Raw genomic sequence first — 22,087 nt, 5'->3', positions numbered from 1 at the left:
CTATTCGCATAAGCGTCCCATGTCAGATTTCTTCAACTTGAGAAATATGCGGTTGAATTTTTCAAACTCGTTTTACATGGAAAAATTCAAAAAATTCTAATAAATCGATAAAACCAGCAATCTTTCTGAAAATTTGGCATAATATTCTTCATCTGTATACATTGCTATGGAACTATTAAATGGACCATAATTACATTGATGTTTTGTGCGAAAGTGTATCAAAATGTAGATTGTGACTGTTTAGCGAATAAATAGCAAGATGGGACAACACAAATGGGTTTTGATTTTCAAATTTCTAGAACAAAGCCTATTATTTTATCAGTTTTTCATAAAGATGAGTTCATTTAAAGCAGGGCTGCCCAACGTACGGCCCGCGGGCCGGATGCGGCCCTTGACTCGATTTTTTGTGGCCCGCAGCGTGTAAGAAAAAACCCTTCATAACCGGCCCGATAGCTTTTTTATCTGGCTCAAAAAGTAGCTACTGAAGGTTATTACTAATCAAAAAATTAAATCTGGGCAAGCACGGGCCAGTTCTGTTTTTAATGAAATTTTGGCAATGTGGGTGAAACCTTTACAGGACGGAGAACTTATTAGGGAATACATATCGGCTGTTGATGATATCGTGTGCTTTAAAGAAAAAGCCTCCTTCAGTAGCATTAGTTTCTCGTAAGCCACGATAAGCTCACAGAAGATTTGAAAACTACGTTACGTGAAAAAGCCACGTGCTTCTGATTCTACCTGCTCACAATCGAGGAAAATACTTAATGTAAAATAACAAGACACATGTAGCTGTCTTCATAAGAGGCATTTATGATCATCTTCAAATCACAGAGGAATTAGCAGCTTTGATCGCAATGAACGAAACGACTACCGGTATAGACCTGGAGAAAGCTGTTAAGAAGGAGCTTGAACTTTTCTTTAAACATAAGTCCTAACAGCTCCAGCAATGACGGGAAAGAACACGGGCGTTGCAACAATTGAAAATTAAAGCAATTAATCAATTGTTAATCAGCCACAAAAGTTAATTTGTGATATTTCTCAGCACATTGCATTTTCACCAAAAATCTATGTGCAAAAACGATCAATATTCGTGATGTAGCATGGCTCTTTATTAAGAAGATCAACTTTACCAACGCGAGGAAACTCAAACACCACTAATTTCAAATTATGTTGACGGAAATGAAAGCAGTACCTTGCTTGAGAGCGAAAGGAAATCACACTATTTTTACAAGATAAAGCAAAACCAATGCCCAAGCCAATGCCAATGATCATGAATGGGTGAATGGTCTGGCTTTTATAGTACATGTCACCAAACATCTCAATGACTTGAACATAAAGCTGCAAGCCAGGGATCAACACGTCGAACTTTTATTATCCTACACGCAAACTATTGAAACAAGATTGAAACAATTTGGCAGAATTGATTGTCGAAAACTGATACATTTCTCTAATCCGGTAGAAAACATTTCATGCAAATCAATATGCTTGTAAAATCGAAGCCTTTCGACAGATATGATGTTTCAAATGGAGATAATTGACCTCCAATGCAACAACGAGCTCAAATCCAAATTTCAGAAAGACACATCTCTTGTAAAAATATCTCTTCAGAAGTAGATATCTATGTGAACAATTACTATCAAGAATGAAGTTGTAATTGTTGATTTTCATTATCTGTTTGCAACATTCGATGGTTGAATCAATATGCGTATTGAAAAAGCCGACAATTCCATTCATTCCATTCCATTCCAAAAGATTGTTCAAGTGCCATAATATCATGTTTAGTTTTTCTTTTTAAAATTTCAGCCATTCTGTAAAACTAAATACCATTCTGAAATAAAAAAAAGTATTTTCCTTTGATATAATTGAAAATGTATAAAAATATGTATCGAATATTTTCTGGCCCGCCAGCAAGTAGTCATTCTGAAAATTGGCCCGTGGCTTGAAAAGGTTGGGCAGGCCTGATTTAAAGCTTATTTCTGAAAGAAAATCAAAATCGTCAAAAATCGACATGGGACTCTTATGCGAATCGCGGCAGTTTAGACGTTGTCATCAGACGTTTTGCATCAGTGCGACGATGATGCAATATTGTTCACGCCGCAAAGTGGGCCCAAAGAAAAGAATGCATCATAGATTTCGAATAATTCCGTAAAAGTTTCCTATAGGTTTTGAAGATTTCGACAAAAATTAAAACTCAGGAGGAAAAAAAGAATTTTATCGAGTTTATTGAAATTCCATGTGATGTTCCTACATTCCAATTGGAACTAGGCCTGCTTTTCAACTTAGTATTCTATTATCATTTCTCGCTTAACTTTTCAAAAGGACCTAAGTAACATTTTTTTATGAATTAATTTGAATACTGCAATCGATAGCTTTCATGTTGTTCTGTTGATTGCGCTATTCAAATTAAATCATGATAAAAATGTTACTTAGGTCCTTTTGAAAAGTTAAGCGAGATTTCCTCAATTATTAATTGAAAGCTTTTCTATGCCCACCAACTGCATGAATATACATTAGACTGGCTCAGGAAACAAAAAGTTGTCAAATTCCACGGGATTGTGTCTTTGGGTGAGAAAATCAATCTATCAAAATTTCAGCTCAATCGCTTGTTGCATAAGCTGGCGCAATTGATTTGAAGTTTGTATGGGAATTTCAGTCAAAATATGTAGGAAAATTGTCTCCGTCATTCATTCGATCTGGAAATTGGTTCTGATTGCTTAATTGAGCTCAGAATTTCAAAAACTGCAGTTGGTATGCTACAGAACAATTTCACAGAACATTGTATGATGATTAAATGAACTTTTATATAGTTTTCGGCTGATACGATTCGATCAATAAATCCATTAATACACAATTCAACTCCTAATAAATCAGCCGAAAGCTTGATGATGATCATACAATGTTCAGTGAAATTGTTCTGTAGCATACCAACTGCCGTTTTTGCAATTCTGAGCTCAATTAAGCAATCATAACCAATTTCCAGATTGAATGAGTGACGGAGACACATTTTTCTATATATTTTGACTGAAATCCCCATACAAACTTCAAATCAATTGCGCCAGCTTATGCAACAAGCGATTGAGCTGAAATTTGGAGAGACAGATTTTCTCACTTAAAGGCACAATCCTGGGGGGGTGGAATTCGACAAAAAATTTCTCCCCGTACTAAGCTGGGCCAGTCTAATAAGGTACCCCGGGGCAAGTGAAAAAACGGGGTAAGTGGGTACTATGACTGCAGATGAATCGATGATGGTAACAATGTTCTAGGAAGATGAAGCAGAACTATCAACGAACTCACCCGACACAAAAATATTTGGAATCAAAACCATTTAAGGCACCATACTAATGCTATTGCTTGATCATGACTTTAAACTACCGGGAAAATCCAACTAAATAGTCGTTTCTAAATTTATCATTGATGTGGAAAGTGAATATTTTGAGCAATTAAATAATTGTGTGACATCGAAAACTGCAATTTTCATTTACCCTTGAGTTTTAACAAACATGGGGCGAGTGGGACATAATTGAACAACATTTCCGAAAAGCTATTTAAACAGTTTTTAGATAGTTGTCTAGTGAGAAATAACTTCGTCATTCATATATCATACGGATCTGAATCAGTTGCAGTTTGATTTCGTTGTTAAAAAGTATTGTATAGTTCAAGGATGTTATCGATCATTTAGTAATTCGCGTTCGATCATTTAGTAGTTTGTCAATAACTCATTCCAGAAGCTAAAATTCAAAATGTGTTGTATGGTGGACTTTTAGTGCGAGGGTTTTTCTGTAACTCTGTCTTGTGGTTCTTTGTTTGAGTTCCGCTAGTAACGGAGTTATAACTATAGTTTCAGTAACTTAGACTAAATGATAACAAAATTGCAATCATTTAGTTTAAGTTACTGCAACTAGCGCTATAGCTCCGTTATTAGTTGAATTCTAACAACGAATCATTAGGCAGAGTTGCAGAAAAACCTTCGCACTAGAAGTCCACAATACAACACATTTTGAATTTCAGCTTCTGGAATGATTTATTGACAAACTACTAAATGATCGAACGCAAATTACTAAATGATCGATAACATCCTTGAGAGTTAATTACCAAATTTGTATTTTGCATTCTGTAAATTATCTCCCGCACGAAGAAGAGCAATGGCTATAACTATGATACGATATTCTTCCGTTTACAATGCAAATAATCTATTTATTCTACAATAGGTCAACAGGATTTGTGTAGTGTTTTGTTATTTTCAAACTTCGCATCACATTCTCAGATAAATAAAATGCGTAACACATAAATTGGAAATTTTGTTCTGTTACAAATTAAAAACACTGCGCATCGCCTGAATAAAAACGTTTCTGCTGAAGTACTGATTCATATAATAATTTGTGTTTTAAACAAAGAAATATCTATTTATACGAAAAGTGAATAAAGATTTCTCGGGTACTTATTCAAAACGACGTATGTGATTTTGCAAACAAAGATTCAAACGTCCATTTGTCCAATCTGATAGCACTCTCAGGCAAACCCTCACCACATACAGGTATGGGAAGCCTTCGGCCACCTTTTGGTGGTGTTGGTTTGCGTGGGAGTGCCATCAGTTTGGACGAATCGCCGTTTGAATCTTTGTTTATAAAATCACATACGTCCTTTGAATAAGTACCCGAGATTTGCTTATCCTTGCCACCTAAAACATTTGGCAAAAGTTAGCTAATGGAAAACAAGACAGCCAAATAAACAGTAAATCGGCTGTTGTCTTGTTTTCATATCTGCTAACATTATAATCCCTTTCTTCTTGTAAAAATAAAGTTCGACATGCAACCAATCTCTATCCATGATCTGAAAATACTTATACTCAGAAATACTATAAACATTATATATACATTCCTCAAAACAGTTTCGTTCGACAGTAGAAAACAGAATAGGTCCCACTTGCCCCGTTTGAAGGGGTTAGTGGATCCTGAAGGTAAATTTATTTCAAGCCCTACCAATATTTTTGTAATTGAATAAATGACCTCCAACTCCTCTACGCTTCAACAATGGAAGCGTTTGATGATGTATCCGTGGTTAATGTTCTTAAATACCCTGTTTTCTAAGTATGCGTTAACAATTTGGCTGAACTAGCGTTTTTTTAGGTCCCACTTGCCCCGGGGTACCTTATACATCTTATGTTATGATAGTTTAGATCATCGTGTGACTTTACCGAAATTAATTTGTTGGCTTTTTTCGGTGATGGGGCAGAAGATAAAAGTAATGAAGATACAGATTCGATTGATACCGCAAGCGAGCGGCAGGTGTGAAATGAATAGAAACTGAAGATTAGCCGTCCACTCATGAGGATCCTATAGGAGGGAGGGATCCTATAGGAGGGAATATTTCCGTTTTGAGACCAAGACGTGTCATGCGGAAGATAGTTCTTTGTGATATTAGACGAATAAACCTCTAAGGAGTTTAAAATGCGATCGGCCACTCCAAGAGCATAGAGCCTCCCAAGCCTCCCGCAAAAGCACTTTAAGGATGGGATATTTAATTTTGTAGATCAAAACATTTCAAACAATAGCTCGTTTTTCATGGTATTTCACACGGGTTATCGTCTGATAAATCGGTAAAGAATGATGCACCTCATTGGCGAACAAACGTTTCATGAAGAAGAAGAAGTATAAAGATGATATTCGAAAAATATTGCACGGAGAAGTATACGAAGAAAATTTTGAAACTTTTTTAAAAAATTCTAGAAGCAATTTAATTAAAAACGGTTAGCAGTGCGGGGTCGGAAATATCTTATACTGTATATGAAGTGCAATATCACTAAATAAAATTTTAAATCGAAATGATGTGGTTATTATACAATAAAAGAAATTTCGGACCCCGTACTGCTAACCGTTTTTAATTAAATTGCTTCTCATTTTTTTTTACGTATACTTCCCCGTGCAAATTTTTTCGAATATCATCTTTTCTGCTTCTTCTTCTTCATGCAACATTAGACTGCCAATTGGCTAGTTTTGGAACATTACGTAGTTTTCTGGAGGAAACTGCAGGAGGAAAGATTTATGTTCTAAGCCTTAAACGTTTTATGCGACTTTTCTTTATGCGTTTATGCTTTTAATGCTTTTATGAAAGCTATTGTCCATATCGTTAACTCCCGGAACCCCACATTATGCTACGAGGGAACCAGTTGTTGTAAGCATTTCCATTTTTCAAAAAACTACTAATGAATCAATAACAACGGCGAAATATTTTTTTTATGGAAACTAACTCGTTTGTAAAAGTTAATTATTTTTGGAAAATAGTATTCATAACTTCAGTTAACAAAAAAAAAACAAATTAAAGTTGAATGAATTGTTATTTCACATAATGGTGGATTTGTATACAATATTCGTTTGAGTAATAGTTATTCCCGTCCACTAGAGACAGGGGAGATCAAGAATGAGAGTAAGGTAATTATTTCAAACTTCAATACATTGTTGTTAGCATAATGCATATATTCGTTAACGATCTCCTTCTTCCTATGAAAATAAATTGGTCTGTGTTCGTAGCCATATAACTCGAAAACGGCTTGATGGATTTTATTCGTTCACCTACTATGCAGGACAACGTCTTCCGAATCAGTTAGTACATAATAATTCTCCAGTTCAGCTTTCCACGCTCGCCATACGGCCAAAGATATAATTATTGATACCGGCACTGCACGGAAAAATCTCTTTCCCTTTCGTTCGTCATAAATTTTGACATTTAGTGGCCTTAATGTTTTCTAATTTCTTTGTAACGAGAAAGACTCAAAGCAGTCCATGCGGTGCAGTGTCCCATAGTGAAGGATGCTAGAAAAAGTTTGACAATAACTGCTTCCCGACACTGAACTGGAATTTCCATCTTAGCAAACGTTGACATCCCTGATACAAACGTTTGCTTAGATGTTTATTTTTGAATAAACATCGAGATTTGCGCAAGATTTGAACACCTCCATTAAAATTATAAATAGTTTTCTTTAATAAATTAATAAATATTATTTATAACATTTCAGACATTATTTCAAATAATGCTTACATTGTAACGTAAACTGGTGTTCATATTTAACGATCAACGATTGAACGACCCAGCAGGTACACAGATAGATTCGATCGTATTACCATACATAGTGAAAGGAATTTTATATAGAACTAGCGGACCCGGCAAACTTCGTCTTGCACAAAATTTATTGATCAAATGGTTAACAACATTAACCATTCTACTTTTTACACAATTTTTGATCAAACATTTCCAATTGATAACATATGAAGACGAATTTGGAATTATACGTTACACTTCTCAATATATTTATTTAGTTTCGATTAAAACTACATTTATTTTATTACTTAAATTCAGTTTAATTTAATGCCGCTTGATACACTACATTTTTTGTTTTATTGTCCGGTGCGTACACAAACAACGTTGAAGGTCTGCCTACGCGTGAACATGCCACATACAGTTGCCCATGAGAGAAACATGGGGATTCAAGGTTTAATCCACATACTTCCAATGTTTGGCCTTGCGATTTGTTGATGGTCATTGCGAACGCTAAGCGAATTGGAAATTGAATACGTTTGAATTCAAACGGCAAATCAGTTGGAATTATCGGGATTCTCGGGATTAGCACTTTTTCACCTTTAAATTTTCCTTTGAGCAACGTTGCTTGAATGACATTATTCTTGAGTTGATTCACGACCAACCTTGTTCCGTTGCACATTTTTGGTTGATTCAGATTTCGTAGCACCATTATGATAGATCCAACTTTAAGCTGCAAATTGTGCGGTGGTAATCCAGGCAAATCCAAATGTTTAAGAACTCCGTTGGATTGTTGGTTGCTTCGTCCAAATTTAGTCACAATATCAACCGATTTGTAAGAATGTAAGTTTCCAACAATTGCATTTTGAATTATCAAATTCAAAGAATCCACTTCATTATTTTTCGCTGCAAGAATTGCACGTGCACTCAACCAATCGTGGTTTGAAATATTCTGGTCGATGTTAGGAAACACTTTTGAAATAAGCTCCTCTTTCGTTGATGCGAACTGACAAAAGTTTGGTGGAAAAGATATCAATCCGGTGGCAGCGTCAACCGGTATCGATCCATTCCCAATCGCCAACAATTGGTTCGAAAATAGTTCGGCAGAAGGATCATCTTGTAACGTTACTCGCATATTCGTTGTCAACCGCAATTTTGTCACATAACGCCACAAATACGAAAGCTTCAGGCAAGCATTGATTTCATCGGCTGCCGTTGACCGGGGAATGACAGGGAGTGTTTGACGAAAATCACCCGCCAGCAGAATCATTGCGCCTCCAAAAGGTCTTGAATTATCATGCAGATCTTTCATTGTGCGATCAAGTGCTTCCAGTGCTCGTTTGTGTGCCATAGTGCATTCGTCCCAGATAATAATTTTACATCTTTGTAACACCTTGACCATCACAGTAATTTTTGAAATGTTACACGTTGGTTCTTCAGTCACTTGAAGATTTAACGGTAGCTTAGACGCATAATGAGCCGTTCGACCTCCTTCTAGCAATGTGGATGCAATTCCTGAAGACGCAACCGCCAGCGCAATTTTTGCTCTTGAACGGACTGAAGCTAACAGTAAAGACATGAGGAACGTTTTGCCAGTTCCTCCTGGCGCATTGATGAAGAAAATACTTCCATTTTGATTTTCAATACCCGTCATCAGAGTGTCGTAAATTGTCTTTTGCTGAGGAGTCAACGGAACATTCGTTTGAACTTCCTGGCTCAAAGCATCTCGATCATGTCCGTGCCATGTCCATGTGAGAGAAATTCTATTAGAAATTGTTTAATATATAGATAATAAGATGATTAAAATAAAAAAAAAACTCGTGCAAAATGCATAATAAATCGATTCATCGATAATGTTTAATTTCGGTTTTAAAAGTTTACCAGTTATATCATAACATTCTTCCTTGTAAAAAGATGAACAAAACGAATATAGAACCGTTCGAATCGGTCTACCCATTCCCGATTGATGCGCGGTCGTACAAACACCAACTTTGTTTTATATATATAGAAGATAGACGACCCAACAGATGTTGTCCTGCACAGTAGGCAAAAAAGCGCGTTGTGTACTGCCCATTCAGAGTTCTCATATGAATCTTCACGTTTTTCGTGCAAGTTTTTCACGTTTTACACAACATTACTCGTGATTTTTGCATGAAACAATGTCGTATAAACCCGTCGGAAATTATAACGAACATATTTGCTGAGGAAATGAGGAAAATCAATCCAGCCGTTTTCGAGTTATGCGAATACGAACACAGACCATTTCATTTTTATTATATAGGACAGGGCTGCCCAACGTACGGGTCACGGGCCGGATGCGGCCTTCGACTCCATTTTTTGTTGCCCGCGCAGCGTGTGAAAAATACAAGCTTACCTTTGTGGCTCGAGAATTTTCAACCAAAAGACCTGTTAATTTTTTAACGCAATTCTATAGTGTGTAGTTTTTTTCTGAAGATTTTTTTGCCATTTGGTGAAATATAAAAAAAAATCAATGTTTAAATTTTTTTAAATATATAAAAAATGCCGAATATTTTTCGGCCCGCTAGCAGATCTTAATTCTTAAATTTGGCTAATGACTTAAAAAGGTTGAGCAGGCCTGATGTAGAGCATGCTGAGTAAAAATTTTTTATGGTGAATTTTGGTTTTTGAGTGCATTTTTTTATATTTCAACCAATTCAAATAAGCTGTCAGATTCCTTAGAAACAAAATATCGAAAAAGTTGGCATTGCAATTTGAAACTTAATGAAGGAAAAGTTTATAGCCGGCAATCAGTGAAAAGCACTTTTTTTTTCATGAAATAAGTTTATTTTTGAAACTTGTTACTATTGAGGCAAAAATGCCACCCCTATGTTCATTATTTTTATCGTTGTTGCGTTCACAGTGAAGCAGTATGGTGCGTAACTATCAGCGAGTCTCGGCCCAAAAAAAAGAACAGCGGTTAGAATAGTTGATTCAAAAGTATGAGAATGCTAATGTCGTTACTGTTCACGTGACTAGCATGTAGGTTACTTCGACCTGGCCAAAATACCGGTACTACAAGTGTCAAACCGATGTTGGTGATGAAGCCAAATATACTCTACAACTGAGAGAGAGAAGCCAGCTCGATGACAGGTCGTTTATTTACCATGTCTTCTTCTTGTTCTATTGTGTGGAAACCACCACCAAAATTTTCCACTTCCTTGAAAGCATGTGTAAATTAACTGTTTTTAATGGTTGTGCACTTCATATCACGGAATAAAATATATTCTTCATATTACTAAGTCATGCAGATTGATAGTTACTTATAAAATTTACTGAAATCAATATAAAAGAAAGTTGCGAACATAAAACGCCAAATAGATAATTCCGGTTACGACTATTTGAAGTTGCATTGGTGTATTTACTTTTTCCGGTTCACAGTGACTGGATCGCGGTGACATTAGGATGAACATAAACAAAGCGAGCTGTCTTCTCTCTCTCAGCTCTACAACATGATGCACAAATTATGGCCAATTGAAGCTTGTTAAAGCATAATTTGGCAAAATAATTTAATTGACTACTGCGCCGCTAGTACTAGTACTTATGCTTCTAGTGTTAGAATGAAGCGACACTGCGCTTCGTGCCCGAAAAAGACATTTCGGTGAAACGAGCTGCTGCAGAACACGTAGTTCCATGGTGGACACTTGTCAAGCACCTGAATCTCAACGAGGACACTCCCGTAGCCAGCTTAAAGATGAGTTTGGGTCATCACAAGCTTGTTTACAACACGCTACAGGAGTAGGAATACCATATATGATAAACCTTGTGATAAACCATATTCTAGAGCTTTAAAACTATGCTTTAAAAACTTTAAAATTGATTCTCGTAATGTGTGCAACAAAAGCAATGTATTGATTTATGCTTCTATAGACCGGTTACAAACTAGGTAGGAAGTTACAGGTTATTGAGCTGCGTGGTAAGAAGAAAGTAAGTGGAATAACATCAGCGGAAAACGGAGTCTTGGCAACGGCCTACTTGGCCATGTCAGCAAACGGGATTTTCGTCCCAGCGATGCTTCTTTTTGCAAAAGCACGAACGACAGAAGGCTTGGAGAACCCAACCTAGGAAAGCTAATCAAGAATATAACAAAAATATTACAGCTTCAGTTATTTATAACTACCTGTGTAAATTAGTGTTATTTTTTATTCCTTTCTTTATTTTGTTAGGCACTCTGTGTACTTAACCGCTACTGTGCCGAGATCTACTGTGGTATTCTGCTGTACATAATCCACACAGAATCTATTTTTAGATTTCCATTACCATTATCGTTGTCGTTGCCAGTCCATCTCATCGTGAGTCCATTGTGTCCGTTTGTTCAAGTCGTGCATCCAATGATCGTTGCATTATTCGGTTGCCATTTATTCGGGTACGTTGGAGGAATGCCTCCGAGAAGAACAAGTTGTCAGTCGTCATCAGGCAGCTAGAGATGTAATAAAATCTCGATTAATCGATTAGTAACTAATCTGTTACTCTCGATTCTTGACGATTCTTGAATCGATTAATCGTTGGGAAGTAATCGATTCAAAATTAATCGATTATCACAACGATTAATCGAATAATCGAAGTAATCGATTAATTTGCGACATCTCTTCAGGTAGCCGTGACGATAAGGCGCGCCTCCTAATACAAAAGATATTTTAGTTACTAGATAAAGATTGTCGCTTCGGTTCCCTTTGTTCTGCTGTCCGGAACATGTTGGGTACCAAGCTGTCAAATCGTATGGATTTTCCTTCTTTGACATTTAGCTCCCCTATCCTCGCCAGCAAAAGATGTTCCGGACAGCGACGACAGCGACAATCTTTATCTAGTAACTAAAATATCTTTTCCTAATACGCTATCGCATTGGCTGCGCATCCGAAGACTGACGAGGGTTTGGTGGAGGGCTGGGAATCGAAGAAAAGATATTTTAGTTACCAGATAAAGATTGTCGCTGTCGTCGCTGTCCGGAACATCTTTTGCTGGCGAGGATAGGGGAGCTAAATGTCAAAGAAGGAGAATCCATACGATTTGACAGCTTGGTACCCAACATGTTCCGGACAGCAGAACAAAGGGAACCGAAGCGACAATCTTTATCTAGTAACTAAAATATCTTTAATCAAACCCATGACCATTCACTTTTTTGGACTTTATTAGAGTGATTTATAAGTTTGACAAAGTTCATCACTGACCATTCACTTGTAAGGCGTACGTGTAGCCAACTACGCTACGGTACCCCCCTATGTGTAAATTAGTTATGTCAATTTGTTTCGGCATTTTTTCCTAACAAAATTAGTTACGTTTCACAGTTTTGTTAGAAATTTGAGTTATTGTTTGGTCGTTACTATACTGCCGCTAACCGCAAGTCGAGCACATCTGTATATGGAGCCCCATATACAGATGTGCTCGACTTGCGGTTAGCGGCAGTATACATGAGCTGAGAAGAAAAGGCGTGTGTTCAGTTGATGTTTCCGACATCGACGTTTCATGTAGCAACCCAGTTGACGTCAACGATGCTAGTGATCAAGAAGCAACTGGAGATGTAGATCCACTGACAAAGAAAACGATGGAAACCTGACGGTATTCAGCTGCTATGAATCTGTGCATTTGGTTGCTAAACTTGACGGAAAAGAGAACTGTTCGCGAAGGTTTTAATATAGCCATGCGTTTATACAGTGCTTGGTGCCCTGGTTAGTCGCTGAGCGATGTATGGAAACCATAAAATTTAGCATAACAAGACTCTGAAATTTTGAAGAACATACCTAGGGTATCTGTTCCTATATCAATAATAATAAGGCAATGCGCATATAAAATACATTGATTTCTCACCCAATAATCAAGAAACATGAGAATAATTATGCTCGGCTTACGTAATTTTTAATTGAAAACAATTCGGTAACTTCAAAAATGAAATTATCATCACATTTTAGAAGTATTTAGCTGAAAAACATCTTCACCGCCATGCACCTATTTCAATAACATTCAAAATCAGTTAATCCTATGCCTGTACCTATATCAATAATACTGTTTCCAACATAAAATACGCACACTATTACTTGTGTGTATACGTAACGATATGATTGCAGTGATGCCGAATTCTACAATGTTTTGTATTTGAGTTGAAATATAATTACGAAATTGCAGTTTTTGTTGTAGTTTTTCAACTTATCAGTTAAATTTTATGTTTGTCGTAGATAATCTTTTCGATTTACCTTATTTTACAAACATAAGAGTTGAATTTCACAGTAAAAGTTTATTCAAGCATTTTTTAAATAAAAATATAGGTCGGCAACCCTTGAGAGTACTGCAAGGCATGTAAACAGTTTGGAATACGGACAAAGATAATTTAGACGTTGTTCGAAATAAACCTATATCAAACTATAGGAAATCGCGTTGGTTTTTCAAATATTATTATATGTATAGTGAAAATGTGATGTGCTTTATGTGTTGTGAAGTGAATTTCGAAAGGATACACTTGTGTTAGCTTAAAATTGAGTGGAAAACAACGGCGTGAAAACAGATGAATCTGCTAGTAGCAATCGAGCAGTGCATCAAACCAACAGTTCAGAGGTAGGAAAATGAAAATAAAAGTGCATAATAATTTTATCTTCTAATAATTTGATTCTTGTCCATTAAAACGGGCTTTAAAAAAATCTTGAATAATATTCCAAACATTCAAGAATGTGTTCCATCCATTACTGTGTACATACGATGTGAGAAATTGTAAATAAATTGATTTTTTATTTGGTTTATCGACGGTTGGGATTAATATACGGGCTGTTATTAAAATGGGAACAGATACCCTATATGTTAATCAAGGGTAAGCGAAAACACAAAACCTCATGTCGAATTTAGGCGAACGCACCAAGCTTTTACATAGCAGATTTAATTTTTTAAATATCGTATTGAATTTCCCACTATTGTGCATTTGGACCACAAATGTTTGTATGACGCTGATGAACTGGAAGCAAGCCCACTTCCGGTGAGATTCACACGAAAAAATAAAATAAATATGCAACCGTGCACGGTGTTATTTGTCACAAAACCGAGCTTGTTTTGTCACTGACAATGACAACGTCCCTCCCAAGTAACAATTATGGTTTTATTACGCTCTTGGAAACACCAATTTCTCCCCAAGTGTGCTATAATACCATCATAAATCCGTCAATCTTACTAGGGTTGGCATCAAATTGAAGTTCGGAAGTCGATTTCCACATTTCCGAACGCTCTTCCGACAATGTGTTGGTGTCAAACTCAAATTTTGTTTTGACGTTCATGATGTCGGAAGTAAAACGTCGAACTCTGGTGAAATTCTTAAAACCATCATAATATTTGAAAACCAGGACATGATTAGGATACTCGTGGCTTATATGGAATTGAACTTTCCCGTCAACATTTTTATTCGCTCAATCAATTCTTTGGCTTATTTAAGGTCAACTTTCCCAAAGAACCCATATTTTTTACGCCTCTAAGTATTTTTAAAATTTAAAACAAAAATCGAAAAAGTGCTGTTTTTAAGATTGGCCCGATTTTGAACGAATATCGGGTGAATTTTTCAGGCCGGTTCACACGTGCAGCACTTTTTCGGTTTTTGTTTTTGATTTTAAAAATAGTTAGAGGCTTAAAAAAATATGGGTTCTTTGGGAAAGTTGACCTTAAATAAGCCAAAGAATCGACTTATGCAATAAAAGTAGATACAATTTTTGACGGGAAAGGTCAATTAATGAATCATTTGCCAATTGAGATTGTGGAATCTCCTACACCTCCTCTGTACCTTTAAAAAATTTAAATATGTATTTCAGATGGCAATCGGAGAGCTCTTATGACAATAGTTTTCCAGTTTTGATGTAATGTTGTTATGGAGTCATATTTGAGAAAAACGACCTATATGGAGGATTTAATCACCATTAGAGTAAGGCGTCATGGTAATTTTTTTAAATCAATGGTTTTTCGGAACCATTCTGGGTCCCAAACAACTGTGCATAATTTTTGCCCGGTTGGTTGATTCTTCGCTTTCCGCATCGCGTTTGAAGTTTGTATGGAAATTTGTATGGGAAAACGTATATTTTTGCATTTTTACTTCTAGAGGTTTCAGTTTATCGTAAATCATGCGGCACATTGTGGTATAACACAAAGAATGCCGGAAAATATTGGCGAAGAGACGTACGTTGCTGGAACTTTCACGAGAAAAGTTATAACGCTTCGAAGATTGATTGTTCAAACCATATGCAAAAAATCGTACATTCTGCCAGCACTTCCAAACTACGTTGATCAATAATTTAACTGAGTGTTATTTAAAAATTATTGATCTTAAGATTATATTAATTATATGGCTTTGGAGCTGATGGGAGTTCACAAAATAAAAATTCCAACAAGAAGGAAAATAGGTTTTACCATCTGACAACCAAGGTTGTCCGGTAGTGCTGGCAGAAACATTGTTTAAACGCATATGGGTTGAACAATCAATTTTCGAAGCGTAATAACATTTTTGTAGACCTTCCAGCAACGTACCTTGTTCGGAAAAGTCTTTCGGCATCTTTCAGACTATATGTTAACGTTCTGAGTCACGTGATTGACGATATATTGAACTAAGATCAAAAACGCAAATAATAACGTATTCCCATACTAGTGATGAACTTTGTCAAACTTAAAAATCACTCTAATAAAGAAAAAAAAAGTATTCCCATACTAATATCCATATGAATTTAAAACGTGATGCGGAAAGCGAGGACGCAACCAATCGATCCCATATTTTGCACAGTTGATTGGGGTCCCAAAACGGTTCAGAAAACTCGTTTTTCAATACAACTGCACTCCACTCTAATCATCATATAAGGGTAATATTGTTTGATTTATGTAAGGTACACTGAGGAAAGTGTAAATGTAATGTAATGGCTGGCATAGAAAAGCTTTCAATTGACTGAAGAAATATTAAAAGAAAAAGCAGACCAAATTCCAGTTAGAATGTTTAGGCATAGATGAAGAAGAAAAAGAAGATGCATTGAGCACACTTCATATAACACCGATTTAATCGTCTAAGACGAATTAAGTACTCTCCATTTAATTCCACTATTTAATTTTCGATATCTTTTCAGATACGTATTTCGACCACAACTGTGTGGTCGTCTTCAGTGTCTCGTACTTGGCTCGACTTTGTCGTACTTGACTTTGTCGAGTCAAGTACGAGACACTGAAGACGACCACACAGTTGTGGTCGAAATACGTATCTGAAAAGATATCGAAAATTAAATAGTGGAATTAAATGGAGAGTACTTAATTCGTCTTAGACGGTTGAATACATTCCACTAAAAGAGCTTTATATATTTTTCTGATCGATTTAATAATTTCAAATTAAATTATTAAATAAATTCGAAATTAATGTCAGTCGTTTCGAGTAAGCACCGAATTTATTAGTTACTAGTGAGATGTTCCGCTTATGATATTTCGAATAAAGCCTCTTCGATGCAGATGTCATTAAATTGATTTGAATTACTAACGCAAACAATGCGCTCGAGAAGGCTCCGCCGTCACTGTTCTGGGGTGGGCCTCATCCATTTATCTTTATTATGATAGTCGCACAACTAGCCATCAACTACCACCGTTCCCGAGGCCTAAAGAGGACATTTTTGCGTACTTCTTGCGTCCACCATTATAAATAAAATGTTTTTACAAGCTGACGAAATTTCTATTTATTATAATTAACCCACACTCACCGCCGCCCGGTCGATCGCTGTCGTCGTCGTCGTCACCGTAGGGCCCCTATCCGCCATCATTATGCTGCGCCTTTCTTACGTCGAGGGTCGGGTGGTGAGGTAAAACAGAAGCATGTCCGGAAATTTTCCCGAATTGCATCGAGTGACACACGTCGGCTCGTCAAATCGGTGTGGCGGTGGACGAGGTTAATTGGGTAGCAGCAATTCCTTTCCAATGGAGAATGCAGCGCGTGCGGCCGAAAGTGTTGCTTGGCGACAGTAAACCATTCGGAAGTAGGTTACCGGGAACGGGCTTCTAATTGCGATTGCCCCCTGAGCTGGATGGGTTATGTAATTAGACAAGGGCATATTTGGTTGAACGTTGCAGTGTTTGTCTGGTGGAATGCAAAATTAGAATTCTAATGAGCGAATGTTCCGGTTATCGGAGAGGCACTTGTAGGAGATTTCGAAAGTAGCCCACGTCGCGTCGAGTCATATCTTGTTCAAACACATCGTCCGTCAGCAAACAAGTTAATCAACACTTATTTTTACATTTATTCGACTCCCCCTAGTAGCTAAGGGGCGATATTCACTGTTTTTTCCTCTTCCTCCATTCTCTTCGTGCGTGCCGATAACAGAGTGGCTAACGTAATTTAACTTGTTATTGTTAAATCTTTATTGACTTAAGATTAAAGATGTTTTGTTGTCTTCCTCAAAAAACAAGAAGACCGGTCTAATGGTAGCAACGGAGCAGTGGATAACAAGTGCATCATTCCCTTCCTCCAGTTCAGATCTGATTGCTTCCTACCAGAACAAAAGTGACAAGGTGCAAACAAAACAGTCTCCGGCTGGGCGGTAGATGCGACTTCACAGATAAGACCGAGACGTTCGAAAAGACAGCAAATATGCGTCATACCGTTCGCCGTTCCTCTTTGTTTGTTGCTGCATCCCGTAGAGTAATGGTTGCTTGCGTATGCATTAGCCCGTCACCATCATACCATGGGATAGAGGATCATGCTTTAATCCTTGCTCATAATTTATCTTTGAATGCATCGCTTACTCACCCTCCGCACTCCGAGTGAGTGTTGTGTGGGAGCCGTGAGCAGGAATTCTGCTGGCTGACCACCACCATCACCAGAGAGCTGAATTGGTGTGGACACGGTCCATCGGACGTAATTTATCTGCCCATTTCATCTGCAGGATTTTATGATTTTCTCCCATGTGTATCGAATGGATCGATTAGAGTGATTATTTCATAATGAAAGAAATTTGATTGAAACGGAAAGTGTGCTGTGTACCGTACCACACTACCTTCCACTTCGTTCCATGAAAATTACAACTGAGTACGACCAACACAGACGCACCCGTGCGCTCTGTAAACATAAAAAAGTATCCTTTTTCCCCCAAATCTGCGTTCAGTCGTAGAAGTAAATAGACCGTCCACCCTTCACATCCCATTATCCCGAGATCATTTATATAGCAGCAACCACGCACCAACTTCCATGTGCACGCTGTTTCCCTGTTTTGCGATTCGAGTCATCCACCCACACCCCCGCCACGACGAAAACGAAAACGACGACGATGACGCCTAACGACTATGCCACGTAGCGATTGTTTTATGAAACTGCTTCTTTACTTCGGTTCTTGTTTTTTTTTTGCTTTTGCCTCGATGTGGAAGGGCCCCTTTTTCGATTTTCCTCGAGGGGATTGGAAATGGTTGCGGTGGTTGTGATGATGGGTTTTCCGGACGCGCGTCGGCATGGAAACCGGGTTTGACGATGCTGCGACGGCTGCCGTAGGGATGATCAATTTTGAATATTGTATTACAGTTATATCTCGATTTGATAACTCCCCTTGTGAATTTTAAGGTGATAAAATAGGAAACGTGACGAAATCAATTTTTTTAATTAACCGATTTGCGGATTTTTTTGTTGTTGTTGTTTTAATTTCAAAGCCTACTTTCCATTTCAATGTCTTAAAAGTTTACTGTCAAGTATCTGAACAGGAAAAGATAAATTATTTCCAAATTAATTACCTGCGGGTTAAATTAATTTAATGATATCTTATCAGGTGAACGGATTTCGGTTCCGCACGGTTAGAATTGTAATATGGTTCCAGTTGAAAATCGAATTTTTTATGCACATTGAACGCAACCAGATGCGCTATAAAGCGCACCATATGCGTAGTAATGAAACTTGCGACTAATAGGAGAAAAATTGTTTTTCGTGAGTTCAAACATTCGGTTTTGAGCTGCACATATAATATATTATAGTGGCTTTTTGTGCGAATGATGTACTTAGGTGTACGGATTTCGGTGCCCCACGGTTAGTGTTGGCAAGATCGAGCATATACATTTGCCAAATCCTGACCAGTGATAGAATATAGGGGAATTATGGTAAACATACGCCTCCCAACCAAACTCCTAATTTAACGGTGGTTGTATTCGAGAAAATGTATTTTTTTTAATTCATTCTACGGGCCAAAAAATTTCATGTAAAACCAAACAATATTGCAAGAAAACGATTTTATTCCTGAATTGAGAATTTTATTGAGAAAAATAAATTAACGATGCTGGGCAGTATGCGCCATCCAAAAATGACAATCAAACTATTCCAATATTTTTCATCAAAATTGTAACACTCTTCGGCACAATATAAGTGTCAGCCCTATCCTTTAAGGTAGTCAATGTCTCATACTGATGGTAGTAAGAAGCAGCAAATTTTCAAAAAATCGATGATGATCAAACTTACCCGCGATCTCACTTTTAAATTATTAAGTGATAAAAACTCGCCAATGATTAAGAATCGTTTGAAAATCGTATCTTGATTTCAAGCATGTACCGTTAAATTTTAAACTCTTTTCCCTTACTACCATGAAACCATAACGTCAAATAGAATATATAACGGGACTGTTGACAATTTGCTGATATTAGTAAAGATTAACGTTTGAATGAAAATTCTGAGTTTATTATCGTTTGAGTTCAAAATTTGAAAAGTTGTCGTCGGCGACAACTCGCCTACTGTTTTCACGTGAAAAGTTTTCACATGAAAAGTTTTCACATGAAAATTGCAATCATTATCACCTGATAATGATTCAACACAACACTGATAAGAAGATAATATTTATTTTATACAAAGAAAAAGGATTGAGGACATAAACGCGGAAATTGCGTCTAATAGAGCCAAACCCGATCAGGAATACATAACAAAATTATAACTCAATTCTATCAATAGTTGTTATTTAAAACAACGTGTGTTATAATTAGATAATTCGATAAAAATGTGTCTTCGGCCAGTTTCATTTCATATCAAAATTATAACAACATTAGTTATGTATATTTACACAAAATAATTGCCTACATTTTTTGATATTGGAAAAAAGCGGAGGTAATCACCTCCAGTATAACTTGAATCAATGTTTGATGTTAATAGCTAGTCCAAAGTTAATTGCCTACATTATGGATGGAATTCCGGCATTGTAGCGTACCACATTTTTATACGTGATGTAGGCAATTACCATGAAAGTAGATTTTTGTACCTCATAACCATAACAACGGTTGTTATAATGTTGAAATGTAGGTAACAACCTCTGATATAATTATGTTACGGCTAGAGGGAATTTTGATATAATTTTTGTTATTTTAACAACTAACCAGCCAATTTTATAACACATTTTGTTACAATATTTTTCTGAAATAAATAACTCCCCTTGTTATAATTTTGTTATGCATTCTTGATCGGGAATAACCTTCTTTTTTTATTTTTTTGGGCAGAGTTTTTTTTTTGTGTGGCGGCTTACAAATGCTGTGTTGTATTCAACCACTTACGATTTTGAGACAAAATTAGAGTTAGAAACTAAAAACTCAGATTAATCCACCTTGAGGTGATGGAGCCTTTCTCGCCAATGAGAGAAATGAGTGACAAATTTTTAAATTGATTTTTTTGTAAGAAATGGTATTTTGATCAAAACTTTCGAGCCCATAGTCCGATCTGGCAAATTTTCAATAGGAAACAATGGGACAGGATTCTGCGTCGAATGCAACTTGTTGCGAGTAAATCGGTTAAGGATAAGTGCCTGAAAAATAAGCTAGACTTTTTTGCACGCTTTTTCTACAATAAATAGTATTTTGGCCATAACTTCCAATCCCATAGTCCGATCCGGCCAATTTTCAATAGGAAACAATGGGTTTCCCCGTCGAATGTAACCGGTTTCATGCAGATGACCTGAAAATGTACATTATGGTGGCTCAAACTAGTATGAAAAAACTATTTTTAAATTTTTCATGGACCACCGCCTTTTGATTACGCTTTTATGCTATGGACAAAATTTCAGCTAAACAGCTGAACAAAGTTTGAACAGTGGTTGAATGATTGGAAGTTCATATGTAAAATGACATGTTTGGCCAAACCATTTTCAGCCTTATAACCATTCGAGCCAAATGGTTAGATGACTTTCGGTCTATCGTGTTTTTCGGTCAAATGACATTCATCTAAATGGCTTTCGGTCGAAAGAGTTTCAGCCAATCCACCTTCGCCAAAATAATCATCTCCATTCGGTGCATTGGTTTTGACTTTGTCGTTTACTAAGTATACGTAGAGACTATATGTGCGCATCAAAAACAAATTTTTTATAGCAGGCCCGGAGGCCATAGTGTTTTAACCAATCGAATCAGCTCGACAAACTGCATTATATATGTCTGTAAGTGTGTATGTATGTACGCAAAAAATACTCACTCATTTTTAGGCACTTATCTTTACGGGGGAATCCTGTCCCATTGTTAAAAATTGGCAAATCTTACTAAGGGCTCAAAAGTTATGGCCAAATTATTATTTTGTATATGCAAGAGAAAGGCGAAAACACCGCTAGTTGGGTAAATCAGATTTTTCTTTATTAAATATGTTACGGAACAATTCTTTTAGTGCGCTTATTAATTTAATTTGAATTACGCAATCGGACATGTTTCGACACGGAATATTCGCGAAATGTTTTTGATGGTTCTGTTTTGTGCAATAGACGATAAAACAAAATAGTGCGCAAATCAACGTAAAGCCCTCGGCACATTCGCGAAATCCTGGCTTGGAGTTCTGTTTTCTGAGGTTGGTGAGCTCACGCAATAAAAAATCGTTCCAAAATTGACAACATCCGTCAATTTTCACTTTACAAATATAGGGACACGGCAGGTATTTTCGTCTGTTCGTCATAGTCTCGAAAACCAATAAAAGAGGCGCTTTTTTGTAAAACTCATACGTACCAAATCGTAGGCTCAGGAGAAACGTTCTGGTATAGTGGAGTTCTAGCAAATGTACGTTGCCTTCGTTGGTTTTAGCCCCTACGACGATGGACGGAAATACCTGCCGTGTCCCTACACC

General features: G+C 36.8%; 1 protein-coding gene across 1 annotated transcript in view; it reads left to right on the top strand.

The window, feature by feature from the left end:
- Window positions 1-22,087, top strand: part of LOC134226061 (whirlin) — a 596,096-nt gene that overhangs the window by 495,237 nt on the left and 78,772 nt on the right. The window lies entirely within an intron of this gene.

Source organism: Armigeres subalbatus, chromosome 3, assembly GCF_024139115.2.
Source record: "Armigeres subalbatus isolate Guangzhou_Male chromosome 3, GZ_Asu_2, whole genome shotgun sequence".
Classification (NCBI taxonomy): Eukaryota; Metazoa; Arthropoda; class Insecta; order Diptera; family Culicidae; genus Armigeres; species Armigeres subalbatus.
This window is presented reverse-complemented; position numbering and strand designations above follow the sequence as displayed.